The sequence below is a fragment of the Trachypithecus francoisi genome, unplaced genomic scaffold (assembly GCF_009764315.1).
Source record: "Trachypithecus francoisi isolate TF-2019V2 unplaced genomic scaffold, Tfra_2.0 Lachesis_group9, whole genome shotgun sequence".
In the NCBI taxonomy this organism is placed as follows: domain Eukaryota; kingdom Metazoa; phylum Chordata; class Mammalia; order Primates; family Cercopithecidae; genus Trachypithecus; species Trachypithecus francoisi.
The window spans coordinates 30801280-30820046 of NW_022681474.1; the positions used below are offsets into that span (position 1 = coordinate 30801280).

Here is an 18767-nt window from a genome sequence, read left to right on the forward strand (position 1 = left end):
TAAATAGAGATAGATATTGATATAGATTCACATGCATTCTATTCTTTAAATTTATGATGTAATATCATTATACACACCAGAAAATGCATAGTTGAATAACTAAACAGTAAGACATGTATAAAAAGAAGTAAAGCCAGAGTTTTTTCCTATCCCCATACCCCATCTCCGAAAACCTACGGTAATTCAAATTAGTCTATTCCATCGAAACCCACATGTCTTCTCTTAACATTTTTATAGTTATGGAATTCAACTGGAATTTTGATTTCCCGGAACAAAAATAAGCAAGAAAAAAAATCTCCCAGGGTCAGAGAAAGCCATTCTTCCCATTCATGTTCTTCTCTTGAAAAACCAGCAGAGGGCGAACAAGATGGCAAATAAAACCCGTGGAGCCCAGAGGGCAGCCCAGAGAACTTCTGGAACAATCACCGCACAGCAGCCAAATGTGAATTCCCAGTTCAAGAACATGAAAAAGCAGAAATATGGCCTCGAACACTAATTTGATTTAACCATGGCATTTCCAAGTTGTTTCTTTCTGATTTGGGTCTGTGATAGAGACTAAATCCTTTACAACCTGGCTGCTCATCTCCTAGAGACCAGTTTTGGAAAGATTGGTCTCAGAAAATGCACAAAGGGCCAGGCCTGGTGGCTCACGCCTGCAATCTTAGCATTTTGGGAGGCTGAGGTGGGAGGATCCCTTGCACAGAAGAGTTCAAGACCAGCCCGGGCAACACAGCAAGACCCCAGTCTCTACAAAATATATATATATATGTATATATATATTTTATATTTGTGTGTATATATATATATATGCATAGAGGAGGGCAGAGGATAACAATCTATTTTTTATTTTAATGACAGGGCATTACACGCTTGCAGCAACCAGAATATGACTTCTCCTGAGCACTTAAGTATTTCACAGCATCTGTAGAATTTGAAAGGAAGGAAATCAAGGAAAGGAAATTTTGTTTTCATATACCCCCAGTTCAGAATAAAGACACATAGAAGTCTTATGGAGGAAAAGATTAATTTTATAAGCCTCAATGTTGCATAAAGAATTTTCTATGGAAATTTTAAAATATGTGATGTATGACTTCTGCCCACTTAGGTAGCCTTGTGGGCCATTTGGGTAAAGCTCTCTTTATACTGTAATTCAATGTGTCAAAGATCAGTTGTTATTAGACGGGCACAATTTTTTCAAAATGATAAAATCCAGTTTGGGCAAAAGTCTGGGAATATGAACCATTTTGTACACTCTTGACTGGAGGGTAAATGGGTACAACTTTGGAAGGCAAGTAGGCAATGTCCATTCTAATTTTGTGTGAACATCCTACATGATCCCTCATTCTGACTTCTGTCCTGTAAAAACACTAGTAAAAGTATTCAAAAAGATGTGACAAAACCTTCATTGTAGCATTGTTTGTAATAAAGTTTAAAAAGAACTTAAAACTTCACTAAGGATAGACAGAGTCGTTATGGCTTGTTGTATGCCTTAGTACTATTCTAGAGGCTTTATCAGCATTAATTATTTCATTCCGCCAACAAACATTTTTTTTCCTTTTATTTGTATTCTTTTTTTTTTTTTTTTTTTTTTGAGACAGAGTCTTGCTCTGTCAGTCGCCCAGACTAGAGTGCAGTGGTGCGATCTTGGCTCACCTGCAACCTTCGCCTCCCAGGTTCAAGCTATTCTCCTGCCTCAGCCTCCCCAGTAACTGGGACCACAGGCATACACCACCATGCCTGGCTAATTTTTGTATTTTTTAGTAAAGACAGGGTTTCACCATGTTGGCCAGGCTGGTCTCGAACTCCTGACCTCAGGTGATCCGTCAACCTCAGCCTCCCAAAATGCTGAGATTACAGGTATGAGCCACCACGCCTGACCTATTTGTATAAATTTCAGGGATACAAGTGTAGTTTTATTATGTGGATATATTACATACTGGTGAAGTCTGAGCTTTTAGTGCATCCATCACCTAAAGAGTGTGGATTGGACTCAAGTAACTTCTCATCACCCACCCTCCTCCACCCTCCCACTTTTCCCAGTCCCCCATATTTACCATTGCACACTCTAGGTCGATGTGTACACATGACTCAGCTCCCACTTATAAGTGAGAACATGCGGTATTTGACTTTCTGAGTTGTTTCCCTTAAGATAATGGCCTCCGGTTCCATCCATGTTGCTGCAAAAAACATTTTATTCTTTTTTTATGACTGATAGTATTCCATTGTATATATACACCACATTTTCTTTATCCTATCAACCACTAGTGGATACTTAGGTCAATTCAATATCTTTGCTATTTTGAATAGTGCTGTGATAAACAAACAAATGCAGGTATCTTTTTGATATAATGATTTCTTTTCCTTTGGGTAGATACAGTAGTGGGATTGCTGGATCAAATGATAGTTCTAATTTTAGTTGTTTGAGAAATCTCCATACTGTTTTCCATGAAAGTCGTACTAATTTACATTCCTACCAACAGTGTATAAGCATTCCTTTTTCTTTATATCTTCAACAACATCTGTTATCTTCTTACTTTTTAATACTAGCCAATCTGACTGGTATAAAATGATTTGACTGGTGTAAAATGATCTGACTGGTATAAAATGATTTATTTATTTATTTATTTATTTTTTTGAGGCGGAGTCTCGCTCTGTCGCCCGGACTGGAGTGCAGTGGCCAGATCTCAGCTCACTGCAAGCTCCGCATCCCGGGTTCACGCCATTCTCCTGCCTCAGCCTCCTGAGTAGCTGGGACTACAGGCGCCCGCCACCTCGCCCGGCTAGTTTTTTGTATTTTTTAGTAGAGACGGAGTTTCACCGTGTTAGCCACGGTGGTCTCGATCTCCTGACCTCGTGATCCGCCCGCTTCGGCCTCCCAAAGTGCTGGGATTACAGGCTTGAGCCACCGCGCCCGGGCTAAAATGATTTTAACTTGCGTTTAATCACTGTGATTTTAACTTGCGTTTCTTTGAGGATTACTGATGTTGAGCATTTTTCATATGCTACTACAAGCATTTTAGCAGAGCACATTTTACAGATAGAGAAATTAAGACTCAGAGAGGGGAAGTCATTTGTCCAAGTTCACGCACAACCTAAGGTGCACAAGTTAGTATCCAACCCACGTAGTCCATGCTCTTAAATCCTAGGTTCTACTGAGCCTCTTACTGCACTGTTGTAAACATGAGGAAAATTTGCATTTACTATGTGAAAAGATGCCCATAGTATAATGTTAAGATTTAAAAAGCAGTTTTAAAAATACGTGTAGATAGGCTGGGTATAGTGACTCATGCCCGTAATCCCAGCACTTTGGGAGGTTGAGGTGGGCAGATCACTTAAGGTCAGGAGCTGGAGACCAGCCTAGCCAGCATAGTGAAACCCCATCTCTACTAAAAATAGAAAAATTAGCTGGGCATGGTGGCACGCGCCTGTAATCCCAGCTACTCTGGAGGCTAAGACACAAAAATTGTTTGAACCAGGGAGGCAGAGGTTGCAGTGAGCTGAAATCATGTCACTGCACTCCAGCCAGGGCATCAGAGTGAGACTCCATCTCAATAAAAAGAAAAAAATGTAGAGAGATAGTATAATCTCTTAAAAAGTGTCTATGTGTCAATATATAAACTGTTACATTATTAGAAGTGGTTTCTGGCTGGGCGTGATGGCTCACGTCTCTAATCCCCACACTTTGGGAGGCCAAGGTGGGTAAATCACTTGACGTCAGGAGTTCGAGACCAGCCTGCCCAACATGGTGAGACTCCGTCTCTACTAAAAATACAAAAATTAGCCAGGCTCGATGTCGGGTACCTGTAACCCCAGCTACTTGGGAGGTCAAGGCAGGAGAATCGCTTGAACCCGGGAGGTGGAAGTTGCAGTGAGCCAAGATCCATCACTCCACTCCAGCCTGGGCAATAAGGTGAGACTTTAAAAAAAAAAAAAAGGGCGGTGGGGGGATTTCCGGTTTCTATGCTCCTCACAGAGGGGTCTGTACAGTGTTGTTCTGGATTCCCATCGCAACTTAAAGGGAAAATTCCTCAATGTCCAGAGCCCTTGATGTCCTGCAAATGAAGGAGGAGATGTCCTTAAGTTCTGCAACAGAAACCCACTTAGGTGGCACCAATCTTGACCTGCAGATGGAACAGTACATCTACAAAAGAAAAAGTGATGGTATCTGCATCATAAACCTGAAGAGGACCTGGGAGAAGCTTCTGCTGCAGCTCACGCCATTGTTGCCGTTGAAAATCCCCGCTGATGTCAGTGTCATATCCTCCAGGAATACTGGCCAGAGGGCCGTGCTGCAATTTGCTGCTGCCACTGGAGCCACAGCAATTGCTGGCCACTTCACTTCTGGAACTCTTACTAACCAGATCCAGGGAGCCTTCCGGGAGCCACGGCTTCCTGTGCTTACTGACCCCAGAGTTGACCAATAGCCTCTCACAGAGGCATCTTATGTTAACCTTCCCACCGTTGCTCTGTGTCACACAGATTCTCCTCAGAGCTGTGTGAACATTGCCATTCCATGCAACAACATGAAGTTCACTCAGTGGATTTGATGTGGATGCTGCCCTGGGAAGTTCTGCACATGCGTGGTACCATTTCCCGTGAATACCCGTGGGAGGTCATGCCTGAGCTCTACTTCTACAGGGATCCTGAAGAGATTGAAAAAGAAGAGCAGGCTGCTGCTGAAAAGCCTGTGACCAAGGAGGAATTTCAGGGTGAACAGACTGCTCCAGCTCCTGAGTTGACTGCTACTCAGCCTGAGGTTGCATACTGGTCTGACGGCGTGCAGGTGCCCTCTGTGCCTGTTCAGCAGTTACCTACTGAAGACTGGAGTGCTCAGCCTGCCACGGAAGTCTGGTCTGCCGCTCTCACGACTCTGGCCACTGAATGGGTAGGAGCAACCACGGAATGGTCTTAAGTTGTCTTGTACCGGCTCTTAAGCAACATGGAAACATGGTTGATAGAAAAAGAACATCAGTTACTAAAAAAAAAGAAAAAAACAAACAAACAGAAGAAGTGGTTTCCCCAGGGGAGACAGATTGATAGAGATGAAGTAAAGAGAAGCATGTTCACTTTTTACCGTGCAAGAATATGTATTTTTAACTCATTACAAGCATAAGTACCTTCTATAAAGACTTTTTAAAATTTTTATACAGACAGGGTTTCATTCCATTGTCCAGGCTGGGGTGCAGTGACACTATCATATCTCATTGCAGCCTCAAACTCCTTGGCTCAAGTGATTCTCCTGCCTCAGCTCCCCAAATAGCTGGGACTACAGGCATGTGCCACTACGTACAGCTAGTTTTTAAAAAAATTTTTTTTCAGTCAGGTGCTCTAATCCCAGCACCCTGGGAGGCTGAGGTGGGCGGATTGCTTGGGCTCAGGAGTTCAAGACCAGCCTGGGCAACACGGCGAAACCCCATCTCTACTAAAAATACAGAAATTAGCCGGGCGTGGTGGCACATGCCTGTAATCCCAGCTACTCAGGAGGCTGAGGCAGGAGAATTGCTTAAACCCAAAAGGCAGAGGTTGCAGTGAGCAGAGATCGCACCACTGTACTCCGGCCTGGGCAACAGAATGAGACTCGATCTCAAAAAAAAAATTTTTTTTTTCACTCAACATTTTCCCATTTTCACTCCAGTCTGGTTTTCTTTTGTCTTAGCACCCACATCAACACGATGAATGGGCATCTAGTGTGTACCAGGCACTGTGTGTAGTGCTTTTCATACCTTTTATTCCTTAATTCTCCCAACAACACTCCAGGATAGGTGCCATAATCCTCATATTCCCACTGAAAGCACAGATTTGAAGAAGTTAAAAACTAGCTTCAGGTCGTGCCACTTGTAAGTGACAGAGCTGGAGCTTGACCCTGTGTCTGTCAAGCTCCAAAGTCTACATCCTTTCTAATAATCCACACTTCCTCCAAACATGTATTTATATTTCTCAGGTCTATATCATCTCCATCTAGATCTTTTCATAGTAAATGCTTAGAATTTAGATGGCAACGAAGTCTGGTATACAAATGTTACTCTACTTCCATTGCCTTTTCCTTGATTTGTGTTTAGGGTTCAAACAATAAGCTGTGAAGTTTTCCAAACGTGAGAATTTCCCTAATATAAAGACTACATTTATTCTGTTCCGGTAAAAAGAACATTTATGTTACAGGATGACCAGAGATAGCCAAAAGAAGAGGCGGGAGGGGTGCTGAAATCTCAGTTGCCTGAGTGGTGCCTGATGTTCCTGAAACCCTCGCTTTGGTCAGCTTTCCATTTCCTTAGAATGTGAAGTATTTTTTTTTTTCTTTTTTTATTTTTTATTATACTTTAAGTTCTAGGGTACATGTGCATAACGTTTATATCATGTATAACTCCCCAATGCAATCCCTCCCTCCTCCCCCCTCCCCATGATAAATGTGAAGTATTTTTAACCTGCTGGTGGAATTCTGTTCCTCTCATGGAGTGAAGATTCATCACACTCTTGGCTAGGATGTGAAAATAAAAGCAGAAGAAAGACCGAATGTGGTGGTTCATGAAGGTAATCTCAGCACTTTAGGACGCCAAAGCAGGAGGATCTCTTGAGCCCAGGAAAGACGAGACTGGGCAACATAAGAGACTCTGTTTCTTAAAAAAAAAAAAAAAAAATTAGCTGGGCATGGTAGCACATGGGACTATTCCCATCAACTCTGGAGGCTGAAGTGGGAGGATCACTTGAGCCCAGAAGTTGGAGGCTGCAGTGAGCGAGCTATGATTGTGCCACTGCAGTCCAGCCTGGGTGACAGAGCAAGACTCTGTCTCTTAAATAAATAAACAAGTAAATCAAAGCAGAAGAACTGTTCTGATGCTAGCAGCACTGGAATACTCCCACGGCTAGATTTGCCTGAGTTTAGACAAAAAAAAAAACTGATATATTTCCCAAATTTAATGAGAGTGTAGAGACATGCTTATTGGAAAGCAATAAAGTCTTTAAGAGACTTTAACAATGCAAAACTCTCTGTGAGATCTTCCTACTTTCTCTTATCTTTTTTTTTTTTTTTTTTTTTTTTCCTTGAGATGGGGTCTCACTCTGTCATCCAGGTTGGAGTGCAGTGGCACAATCTCAGATCACTGCAACCTCCAACTCCGGGGCTCAAGCAATTCTCCCAACTCGGCCTACCAAGTAGTTGGGACTGCTGGTGTGTACCACCACGTCCAGCTACTTTTTCGTATTTTTGGTAGAGACAGGGTTTTACCACGTCTCCCAGGCTGGCCTTGAGCTCTAGTGAACTCCTAGGCCTTCCAAAGCGTTGGGATTACAGGTGTGAGCCAGCATGCTAGGCTCCTACCCTACTTTTCTTGCTTGCTTGCTTGCTTGCTTTTTTTTTTTTTTTTTTTGAGACAAAGTCTCACTCTGTCATCAAGGCTGGAGTGCAGTGGCACGATCTCAGCTCACTGCAGCCTTGACCTCCCAGGCTCAAGTGATCCTCCCACCTCAGCCTACCAAGTTGCTGGAACCACAGGCACGTGCTACCACAGGCTGTCAATTTTTATTTATTTTTAGTTTTTGTAGAGATGAGGTCTCACTATGTTGCCCAGGCTGGTCTCCAACTCCTGAGTTCAAATGATCCTCCCACCCCACCTCAGCCTCCCAAAGTGCTGGGATTACAGGTATAAGCCACTATGCCTGGCCTGATCTTCGTATTTTTCAAGCTCTAGATTAAACACCCAGCGTAATTCAACAGAAGCAAAAGAAACAAGATTGCGGCCGGGCGCGGTGGCTCAGGCCTGTAATGCCAGCACTTTGGGAGGCCGAGGCGGGCAGATCACGAGCTCAGGAGATGGAGACCACAGTGAAACCCAGTCTCTACTAAAAATACAAAAAATTAGCTGGGCGTGGTGGCGGGCGCCTGTAGTCCCAGCTACTCGGGAAGCTGAAGCAGGAGAGTGGCGTGAACCTGGGAGGTGGAGCTTACAGTGAGCCTAGATCGTCCCACTGCACTCCAGCCTGGGCGACAGAGCGAGACTCCGTCTCAAAAAAAAAAAAAAGAAAGAAAGAAACAAGATTGCTCATTCAACAGAAACAAGGATTGTTGCTTGCCTCTTTAGGATTATTGAAGTACTAGTGGATCCCCAAGTCTCTGCTTGGGATATGAGTTTGACCGAGAATTCCCAGTAATAGTAAATGAAGAAACTGGATCTTTTTTTTTTAATTGCAAGACATCATTTTTCTCTATTTTTTCCTTAAAAATAACTTCTAGGCCGGGCGCGGTGACTCACGCCTCTAATCCCAGCACTTTGGGAAGCCGAGGCGGGTGGATCATGAGGTCAGGAGATCGAGACCATCCTGGCTAACACAGTGAAATCCCATCTCTACTAAAAAATACAAAAAAATTAGCCGGGCGTAGTGGTGTGCGCCTGTAGTCCCAGCTACTTGGGAGGCTGAGGCAGGAGAATAGCATGAACCCAGGAGGCAGAGCTTGCAGTGAGCAGAGATCGCACCACTGCACTCCAGCCTGGGTGGCAGAGCGAGACTCCATCTCAAAAATAAAAAATAAAATAAAATAAAAACTTCTATTGCTTTTGGTGGTGTTAATCTCTAAGTCTGTTGGGAAGAGGTTGTCTATTGGGAAGAGGCTGAAAAGCATTGAAAAGAATAAAGACAAATAAAAAAATCACACTTATTATTACTACTTACAAATGACCACTTAGTAGTTTGACGTCACCTTCCTAGGTCAATGTGTATGCGAATATATTTTTAGGTTCTTGGCTTGCATTTTAAAAGTGGGATTACGCTGAATCTACTATTTTTTAGTAGCCTTTTTCGCTTAACAGTTTGTTTTGAATATTTTCTTATGTTATTAAGTAACCTTCTCTAATATTAAAATAATTAATCAATGGAGGAAATGAAGAAGTTAAATGTTTAATATTAACCATAAGACTCATGTTAACCGAGCTACATCCCATTTCACCAGCTTCAAGTACAAAACGAAGTCAAATATCCCTTGTTTTTTGTTTTTTTTTGTTTTGTTACGTGTTTTTGAGACAGAGTCTCTCGCTCTGTCACCCAGGCTGGAGGGCAGTGGCACAATCTTGGCTCACTGCAACCTCCGCCTCCCAGGTTCAAGCGATTCTCCTGCCTCGGTCTCCCAAGTAGCTGGGATAACAGGCGTGCACCACTATGCACAGCTAATTTTTGTATTTTAGTAGAGACGGGGTTTCACTATGTTGGCCAGGCTGGTCTCGAACTCCTGACCTCGAGTGATCTATCCACCTCGGTCCCCCAAAATGCTGGGATTACAGGCGTGAACCATTGTGCCTGGCCATCAAATATCTCTTAATAGTCGAATCAAGGTTTTCTGAAACCTCATCTCGCCAGTTGAGTAATTTTTTACTCCTCTTCAAGGGTCTTCTCTCTCATTATAACTTGAAGAACCCCAAGAATGCCTCAGGTAAGAGATGAGTCTGGGCTACCACTGCCCCAGGTGAAAAACAACCGAACGCTCTGCATGAGCTAGGGATTGCCAGCTGCTGTAACAATTGACCCCCAACTCAGCACAAGGTTATTTCTTACTTGCTTAAGAGTTCAAACTTGTGTTCCTTGTTGGGTGGGGAAGGTGATGGGGAGCAGCTCTGATTTTGGTCTCTCTAGACACTGGCATCCAGCCAGCAGAAGAGGGAAATGCCTGGAGGTTCCCCAGGTGAGATCCTCATGGAACTTCCACCATATCCAGTCATCAGTCCCAAGGCTGTACCTCATTGCCAGGTAGGCTGGGAAATGTGGTGTGGCTCTGTGCCCAGAAAGAAGAGAACATGAATTTTGGTGAGTACTATTTCTATTTTCGTCACCTTCTCCCCTTTTGGCACCAAATGCAGACAGTCCTTACTTACAATTTTTCAACTAAATATTTTTTGAATTTATGATAGTGCAAAAGTAATATGAATTCAGTAGAAACAGTACTTCAGGTACTCATACAGACATTCTGTTGTTCGTTTTCTGTATGGTATTCAGTAAATTACATAAGATATTTAACACTTTTATATAAAATCAACTTTGCGTTAGATGATTTTGTCCAACTGCAGACAAACATAAGTGCTCTGTGCATGTTTAAGGTAGGCTAAGCTATGATTTCAGTAGGTTAGTTCTGTTCAATGCATTTTCGACTGGAGATATTTTCCACTTACGATGGGTTTATTGGGATGTAGCCCCATCGTAAGTGGGGGAGCATCTGTTCTTATTTGCAGCTTTCTTCCTACAGCAGAGAACACACCCATTCCTCTATTGCCTGCAGCTCATACTCCAGAACCTTGCTCTGATTCACAGTTCTTGTCCTCAGGTTTGGACAGAGACCTTTGCAGTCGAGTGAGCTATGATCTACAATTTAAGTCATCTCTCCTCCCTCCCTTTTCAAGCACTGGGCACAAAAGTAAAACACAGTGCCAGACTTTGAGGGATCCAAAAACATATCTCTATGTTCAATCATCATGGAAGTATGAAAATTGTTCTACTAAACCATGTGCCAGGCTGGATGGGAGCTCCAGGGAAGAAAACCAAGTGCCTGAGAAAGTCAGAGAAGGTTCTCTGAAGGAAATGACATTGGAGTTAAGCTTGAAAACTCAATTGGGGTTTTCCAGGAGGCCACAGGGCCAAAGGATTTTCCAGTCTCAATAAACACTATGTGGAAAGTAGTAACAGCTAATTACAGACAACTTTAATCTCTCTCTTGCCAATTTCTCAGAGCTCAAGTTTTAAGTAGTGAGTGAACACAAATTATCTTTTTGATAGGCAGGCTGCTCCTGCATCTCCTTTGGTTCTCTCTGGAATCTTGGAAGCTTTCCTTACCCACGCTATTCCACACAGTTGCCTCTAGAGTTTACTAGAATGTTCTAGCAAGAGGCACAGACACTTATGCACCCCGGACTGAAGAAATGCACTCCTCTGTCTGGGAAGGCCAGCCTGCTCGGCCAGTGGGCTGTTTAAGGAAGGAAGCATGTGCAGCAGTGACATGGATAGGATGCTACCCAGATGGGCAGAATGGACCCTGGCCATCAGTGGGGTGATCGGTGTTGCAGCCACATCACCCTTCCATCCAGCATTCTTCTTTGGCTTTAGCTGTCTTCACTCTTAATGGCACAAAAGTCTCTTCCAGAATAGAGTGAAAACTGCCTGTTGTTTGCCCTGGTGTGGTCGCTCACACCTATAATCCCAGTATTTTGCGAGGCCAAGGAGGGAGGATCGATCACTTGAGCTCAGGAGTTCCAGACTAGCCTGGGCAACATAGCAAGACCCCATCTCTACAAAAAAAAAAAAAAAAACTTTTTAAAAATCTAGGTATGATGGTGCATGCTTGTAGTCCCAGCTTCTTGGGAGGCTAAGGCAGGAAGATCACTTGAGCCCAGAAGTTTAAGGGGGCAGGGAGCCATGATCTTGCCACTGTACTCCAAACTGGGTGACAAAGTGAGACCTTGTTTCAAAAAAAAAGCCTGTTGTTTGGGAAGGCATATGTGTGTCCCACATTGAGTTGTCTACAGCTCTCAATGCAAGACTTTTACCCATATCTCTGCCCTTAATCCTGCTAAGCAGGGAGAACAGCTTTTTTGAAAGAAAGAAGAACCTGCAGATGGATGACGGTGGGCAGTCTTTGCCAGAAATACATTTTTCACCCAAACATTCTCTCTTGCTAGTGTAGGCTGCAGTTTGACTTCCAAGCTTTCACTTGTGAATGCTGTAAATGCACATTACTTCACAAATGTCTACATATTTTTTAGCAGAAAGAGGAGAAACTGGAGGGTTAGTGTTTACCTAGCAATACCTAAGTATTTTATTCATCTTTCAATGAATCTGAATAAAAATTTTTTAAGAGATAGGGCCTCACTCTGTCACCCAGGCTGAAGTGCAGTGGCACAATCATGGCTCACTGCAGCTTTGAATTCCTGGAGAGCTCAAGTGATCCCTCTGCCTCAGCCTTCTGAGTAGCTGAAACCACAGGCACGTCGCCATACCTGGCTATTTATTTATTTATTTAAGAGATGAGGTCTTGCTGTGTTGTCCAGGCTGGTTTTGAACTTCTGGCCTCAAGTGATTCTCCTTCCTTGGCCACCCTAGGTGCTGAGATTACAGGTGTGAGCCACTGCATCCAGCATAGAATCTGGATAAATTCTTATACGGGAATAAATGACTGAGCTGAAATCAGGATCATTTGTGTACAAAGAACAGAGATTAAGGTATTTTGGGAAAAGTAGGACTTAGTGAAAAGCCACTAATCACAGGAGCACAAAAGAAAAAAAAAAAGGTCTCAGGCAGGGCAGGGGCAAGGGCTTCTTTTCTCTTCCCTTATCTTCCAAAATCAGTGTTTCTGCATTCCAGGTTTTCGGAAGAGGAAATGGATTGGCCCAATTCACTTTTCCCACCAGGGCACCAGATTTTAGGTGTCAGGCCAGCCAGTAGGTGGCCTACTGGCCAGTAGGTGGTAGGATCCAGATGGCCCCTGCCCCAGAAGAATGGGTGAGGGAACTACCCCAAAATGTATCTAACACATTGAGACTTAGGTCAACAATTAGGAGTTGCATTCTGGACCTACACTCGCTGCTTCCAGTGTTGGCTCCAGCCCTTACTAGCTGTGTGACTTTGCCCAGGTTACCTAACCTCTCTGTTTTTCAGTTTCTTCTCTTAAGATGGAGCAAATAAATGGTACCTTCTCACAGGATTCTGATAAAGATTAAATGAGACAAGGGGCCGGTGGCTCACGCCTGTAATCCCAGCACTTTGGGAGGCCAAAGTGGGCAGATCACCTGGGGTCAGGAGTTCAAGACCAGCCTGGCCAACATGGCAAAACCCCATCTCTACTAAAAAATACAAACAAATTAGCCAGGTGTGGTGGTGTACGCCTGCAGTCCCAGCTACTCGGGAGGCTGAGACAGAAGAATCACTTGAACCCAGTGAGGAGAGATCGCGCCATTGCACTCCAGCCTGGACAAGAGCAAAACTCTGTCTTAAAAAATAATAATAATGAAATAAATAAATAAATGAGACAAGGTATTAAAAGCACTCAAAACTATAAATAGCACACAGTGAGTATTCAGTAAGTATTGCTATTATGTTTTGCCAAAAAATAAGCAGCTCTTCCTCAGTTTTCTGTTAGTGGTGTCATCATTCTCCCATACATAAAAAGTAAAGTCAGCCAGGCACAGTGGCTCATGCCTGTAATCCCAGCTACTCAGGAGGCTGAGGCAGGAGAACCGCTTGAACCTGGTAGGCAGAGGTTGCAGTGAGCCAAGATCATGCCATTGCACTCCAGTCTGGGCAACAAGAGCAAAACTCTGTCTCAAAAAAAAAAGTAAAGCCACCTGTTGACCATTATGTCCTGTTCATTCTTTCTTTGCTAAGCCTTTTACTTTATTCACTGATTCATTTATTTATCCGATTTACAGTTTTGAGCATCCATTTGCTACGTAAAAAAATATATTTTTTCGTTTCCAACTTTGCAGGCATCTCTCTAACTTAAGCCCTTAATACCTTCCACTTGGACTGTTAGAGTTAGCTTCCACATTGGTCTCTCTGGCTTCTGCATACCACGGCCAGATTAACGTCACTAACACACATTCTGATCATGTCATTCCCCTGCTCAGTGGTTTTCTGTGCTTCCCTATTGTTTGTGGTATAAAGTCCACATTTTGAAACTTGACATTCAAAACATTCTGCAGTTTGGATCTGATCTGCCATGGCAGTTCATTCCCACGGCTTCCCATCTAGAGACCACACTCTGGTTGACTGCACTGTTCTTGTTTCTCTCCGCATGGCAGCTCCTCTGATGCTTTCCCACCTCTGCCTTTGTTCCTGTTGTTCCACCCACCTGAAATGCCTGACCAGTCTTATCAGCATCACATGGGAGCTTGTTAGAAACGGCATGCCCAAAACCTACTGCATCAGAACCTGCATTTTAACAAGATCCTTGGATGGTTCATATACATGTATTTTTCTTTTCCTTTTTTTTTTCCCTAACACGGAGTCTTGCTCTGTCACCTAGGCTGGAGTGCAGTGGTGCGATCTCAGCTTACTGCAACCTCTGCCACTCGGGTTTATGCAATTCTCCTGCCTCGGCCTCCTGAGTAGCTGAGATTACAGGCACGCACTCCCATGCTCAACTAATTTTTTTTTTTTTTTTGAGACAGAGTCTCACTCTGTTGCCCAGGCTGGAGTGCAGTGGTGCAATCTCAGCTCACTGCAACATCCACCTTTTGGGTTCAAGCAATTCTCTTGGCTCAGCCTCCCAAGTAGCTGGGACTACAGGTATACTGGTATGCAGCACCACTCCCTGGTAATTTTTTTTTCTTTAGTAGAGACAGGGCTTCACCGTGTTGGCCAGGCTGGTCTTGAACTCCTGACCTCAAGTCATCCATCAGCCTTGGCCTCCCAAAGTACTGAGATTACAGGCATGAGTCACCATGCCAGCCATATACATGCATTTTTCTTATATTTTACAGGATAAAATATCTTTTTTTTAAGGGATGAGGTCTCTCTATGTTGCCAAGGCTGGTCTTGAACTCTTGGCTTCAAGCAGTCTTCCTGCTTCGGCCTCCCAAAGTGCTGGGATTACAGGCGCAAGCCACTGCACCCAGCCTAGATAAAATATCTTGTAAATTTCTGTATCTTGCATAATATGAGTTAATCCACTCCATCCCTCTCCCTGTTAAAATTCTACCCTTGCCTCAAGGCTTAGCTCAAACAATAATGCCTCATCCAGATGTCTCTGATAACTAGAGACAGAAATAGTCTCTTTGTTCTCTGAATTCCCATAGCTGCTTTCTGAATTCTCTGGATTTCCCACAGCTGAATTCTTTACACCTGTTTCTGGCAATCATCATCAGACATACGTTCTCTCCTACTAGACTCAGTTTCCTTGATTACAGGACTTTCCATAAAAAATACCCAATAAATATCCAGAAATAGATCATAGCGTTCAAAATACAAAAGAAAGGCTGGGCACCATGGCTCACACGTGTAATCCCAGCACTTTGGGAGGCCAAGGTAGGAGAATTGCTTGAGGCCAGGAGTTCAAGACCAGCCTGACCAACATGGCGAAACCCCAACTCTACTAAAAATACAAAAATCAGCTGGGCACAGTGGTGCACACCTGTAATCCCAGCTACTCAGAAGACTGAGGCACCAGAATTGCTTGAACCCAGAAAGCGGAGGCTGCAGAGAGCTGAAATAATGCCACTGAACTCCAGCCTGGGTGACAGTAAGACTTTGTCTCAAAAACAAAACAAAACAAAAACGAGAAAAAAGAAAAAGATGTCATTTTGCTGGTCAATTAGAAAAGATGACATAGGAGGTGACATTTTATCAATTAGCCACTCTGATTCAGGGTTCAAGGCTGATGAGTTTTTTTCAGAGACTGCAAATACGTTGAAATCTGAAAAAATATATTGGCTACAAGATATGAACATAAAATTAAAATTAATAAATATTGAAAACCATGACATCTCAAGTTTCTTTATTGCTAGAGATAGGACAAAAAATTAAAATTAAAGATATGAAAATAAAATTAAAAATTAATAAATGTTGAAAACCATAACATTCCGAATTTCTTTCTTTCTTTTTCGAAACGGAGTCTCTCTGTCACGCAGGCTGGAATGCAGTGGTGTGATCTCGGCTACCTCTGCCTCCTGGGTTCAAGTGCTTCTCCTGCCTTAGCCTCTCAAATAGCTGGGACTATGGGTGGGTGCCACCATGCCCGGCTAATTTTTATATTTTGTTGTTGTTGTTGTTAGTAGACATGGGGTTTCACCATGTTGGCCAGGCTGGTCTTGAACTCCTGAGCTCAAGTGATCCACCAGCCTTGGCCTCCCAAAGCTCTGGGATTACGGGCATGAGCCATGGCACCCAGCCCCGAACTTCTTAATTGCTAAATTTAGGATTCAGAATAATCGCATTATCTTGAATGCAATTTTTATAGATCTTTTTGCTTTGCCACGATTCTCAAGCATGCACAATGATTCTCCAGAAAGCTGCATAGTAAGAAGAAAAAGAAAAAACACAAGTGCAGATAATGGCAAGCACCACCTCACTCTAATATATGAGATGGGCTAAGGCTTCCAAAAGATTGTCTCAGCTTGTGAAGACCTAGAAACGTCCCTGTACATAAGTGCACCCAGCCCATGCTGATGGGAGCATAAATTGCTGCAAACACCCTAGAAGCAATCTGTAAGTGGGCACATGGGCATTAAAAATGTTAAAACCGGCCGGGCGCGGTGGCTCAAGCCTGCAATCCCAGCACTTTGGGAGGCCGAGACGGGCGGATCACGAGGTCAGGAGATCGAGACCCTCCTGGCTAACATAGTGAAACCCCATCTCTACTAAAAAATACAAAAAACTAGCCGGGCGAGGTGGCGGGCGCCTGTAGTCCCAGCTACTCGGGAGGCTGAGGCAGGAGAATGGTGTGAACCCGGGAGGCGGAGCTTGCAGTGAGCTGAGATCCGGCCACTGCACTCCAGCCTGGGCCACAGAGCGAGACTCCGTCTCAAAAAAAAAAAAAAAAAAGTTAAAACTGCCTGTAATTCTAGTATTTTAGGAGGTTGAGACAGGAGAATCAGTTGAGCCCAGGACTCAAGACCAGCATAGGCAACGTAGCAAGACACTATCTCTACAAAAAATTTAAAAATTAGCCTAATGTGGTGGTGTGTGCCTGTAGTCCCGGCTACTCAGGAGGCTGAGGCAGGAGGATCACTTGAACCCAGGAGTTGGAGGCTGCAGTGAGCCATGATTCTGTCACTGCACTCCAGCCTGGGCAACAAAACCAGACCCTGTCTCTAAAGAAAAAGGGAAAAAAATTGTTATGACCTTTTGACCCAGTGATACTACTCCCAATACTTAATGTTCTGGAAAGAGTCATGTGTCCTCAGCATTTAGTAATTCTCTATCTTTCTTTTTTTATACTATTCTGTATATTTTTCAAATTTCTTACACAATAAGCATGCATTTTATAGCAAGAATGCTTATAAGAAAAAAATTAACTATTTAATAAGAAGCCAGTTGGTCAGGCATGGTGGCTCATGCCTGTAATCCGAGCACTTTGGGAGGCTGAGGCAGATGGATCGCTTGAGGTCAGGAGTTCAAGACCAGCCTGGCCAACATGGTGAAATCCCACCTCTACTAAAAATACAAAAATTAGCCAGGCATGGTGGTGCCCGCCAGTAATCCCAGCTACTGGGGAGGCTGAGACAGGAGAATCACTTGAGCCCGGGAGGCATAGGGTGCAATGAGCCAAGATTATACCATTGCACCAGCCTGGGTGACAGAGCAAGACTCCAGTTCAAAAAAATTAAGTATAAATGAATAAATAAATGTCGATTAAGCAGAAGAAGAAATAAGAGGAAGGTACAAAGAGGCAAGAAGGCCAGTTCCATGCAGTGGCCTCGATGCTTTAGCTTTCCTTTACCTCCCAATCTGCTCCGATCCACAATGCAGGCATTTCCTTGATCCACACCCCCAAACCACAGGCCAGCCTTTCTGTCCTGGCACAGGGTCCCCGCTCCCAGAGAACCTTAATCACCCCAACTGCATGAGTGTTTAATCTTCCCAACATTTAATCTTTCCAACAATCCTAAACTGTGGGCACAATTTTTCTGCTTCTCTAAATGTGAAAACATACTCGCAGAGGTTAAATCAAGTTCCCAAACACCACACAGCGAAGAAATAGCAGAGCTGGAGTATGGATAATTTATTGTCTACTTTAACAATGGGTCCTTTGTCAAGCTGCCCTTGGTCCATGCTTTATAGCAGACACTCATTGTCTTATTGTCCAACTTCAACATTCTCACCTCCTTTCCATTTCAGATCTTTTTTATCAGAGAGCATCTTTCCTTTCTCCTCCCAATAGGACCAGAGAGATGTAATAGACACAGACCAATTTAACATATGGAGTCATTTTATCTCTGAAAAACAATCTCAGTTTGGAAGCCAATCATAGTGGGGAAGGGATAATGTTAGTATTTCACCTTCCTGTCGTATATTGGTTTAATATTTTTTATTTATTTATTTATTTATTTTTCTTTGAGACAGAGTCTTGCTCTGTTGCCCAGGCTGGAGTGCAGTGTGCTACCTCAGCTCACTGCAAGCTCCACCTCCCGGGTTCATGCCATTCTCCTGCCTCAGCCTCCGTAGTAGCTGGGACTACAGGTGCCCACCACCATGCCCGGCTAATTTTTTGTATTTTTTAGTAGAGACGGAGTTTCACCGTGTTAGCCAGGATGGTCTCGATCTCCTGACTTCGTGATCCACCCGCCTTGGCCTCCCAAAGTGCTGGGATTACAGGCGTGAGCCACCGTGCCTGGTCGTATTGGTTTAGTATTTTTATTCTGATATCAATGTACCATTGTCTGGGTGTCTCTTTTAAACAACAGACGTCTCTAAAGCACAGACTGATTCTACACAATTCTCTTTATATTCTACTTAGCAAAACAAGGTAGTCAGTTAAATATTTAAAATTGTTTTGCATAATGAAAATTTTGACATGCAAATAAGTAAGAAAAATCTGTCTTATATTGGAAGGCAATTATCCTTAAAACATAAAATAATCACACATTGGATTAGAAGACAGAAGGAATCACAAAAATATCTGTTTGAACAATCTACTTTAATCTGAAAAAAGATTTCACTCTCCAGGGAACAGAGTGTGATGAGAATGGCCAGAAGGCTCATTTTGAGCTTTTGATCAGTTCTCACTGCAAGTGTAGCAGGACGAGCCGCAGACAAAACTCCTCAGACACCAAGTTAAAGAAGGAAGGGGTTTATTTGGC

The 18767-nt window shown here is 43.4% G+C and overlaps 1 long non-coding RNA gene across 1 annotated transcript in view; it reads right to left on the minus strand.

The window, feature by feature from the left end:
- Positions 1-822: 822 nt before the first annotated feature.
- The window catches only part of LOC117082522, an 81178-nt gene continuing 63233 nt past the window's right edge, over positions 823-18767 (minus strand). The window contains exons 2-3 of the long non-coding RNA XR_004436644.1: positions 3972-4052; positions 823-922 (exon numbers count right to left, since the gene is read on the minus strand). This is a non-coding gene — a long non-coding RNA (uncharacterized LOC117082522). The remainder of the gene's footprint in view (positions 923-3971; positions 4053-18767) is intronic.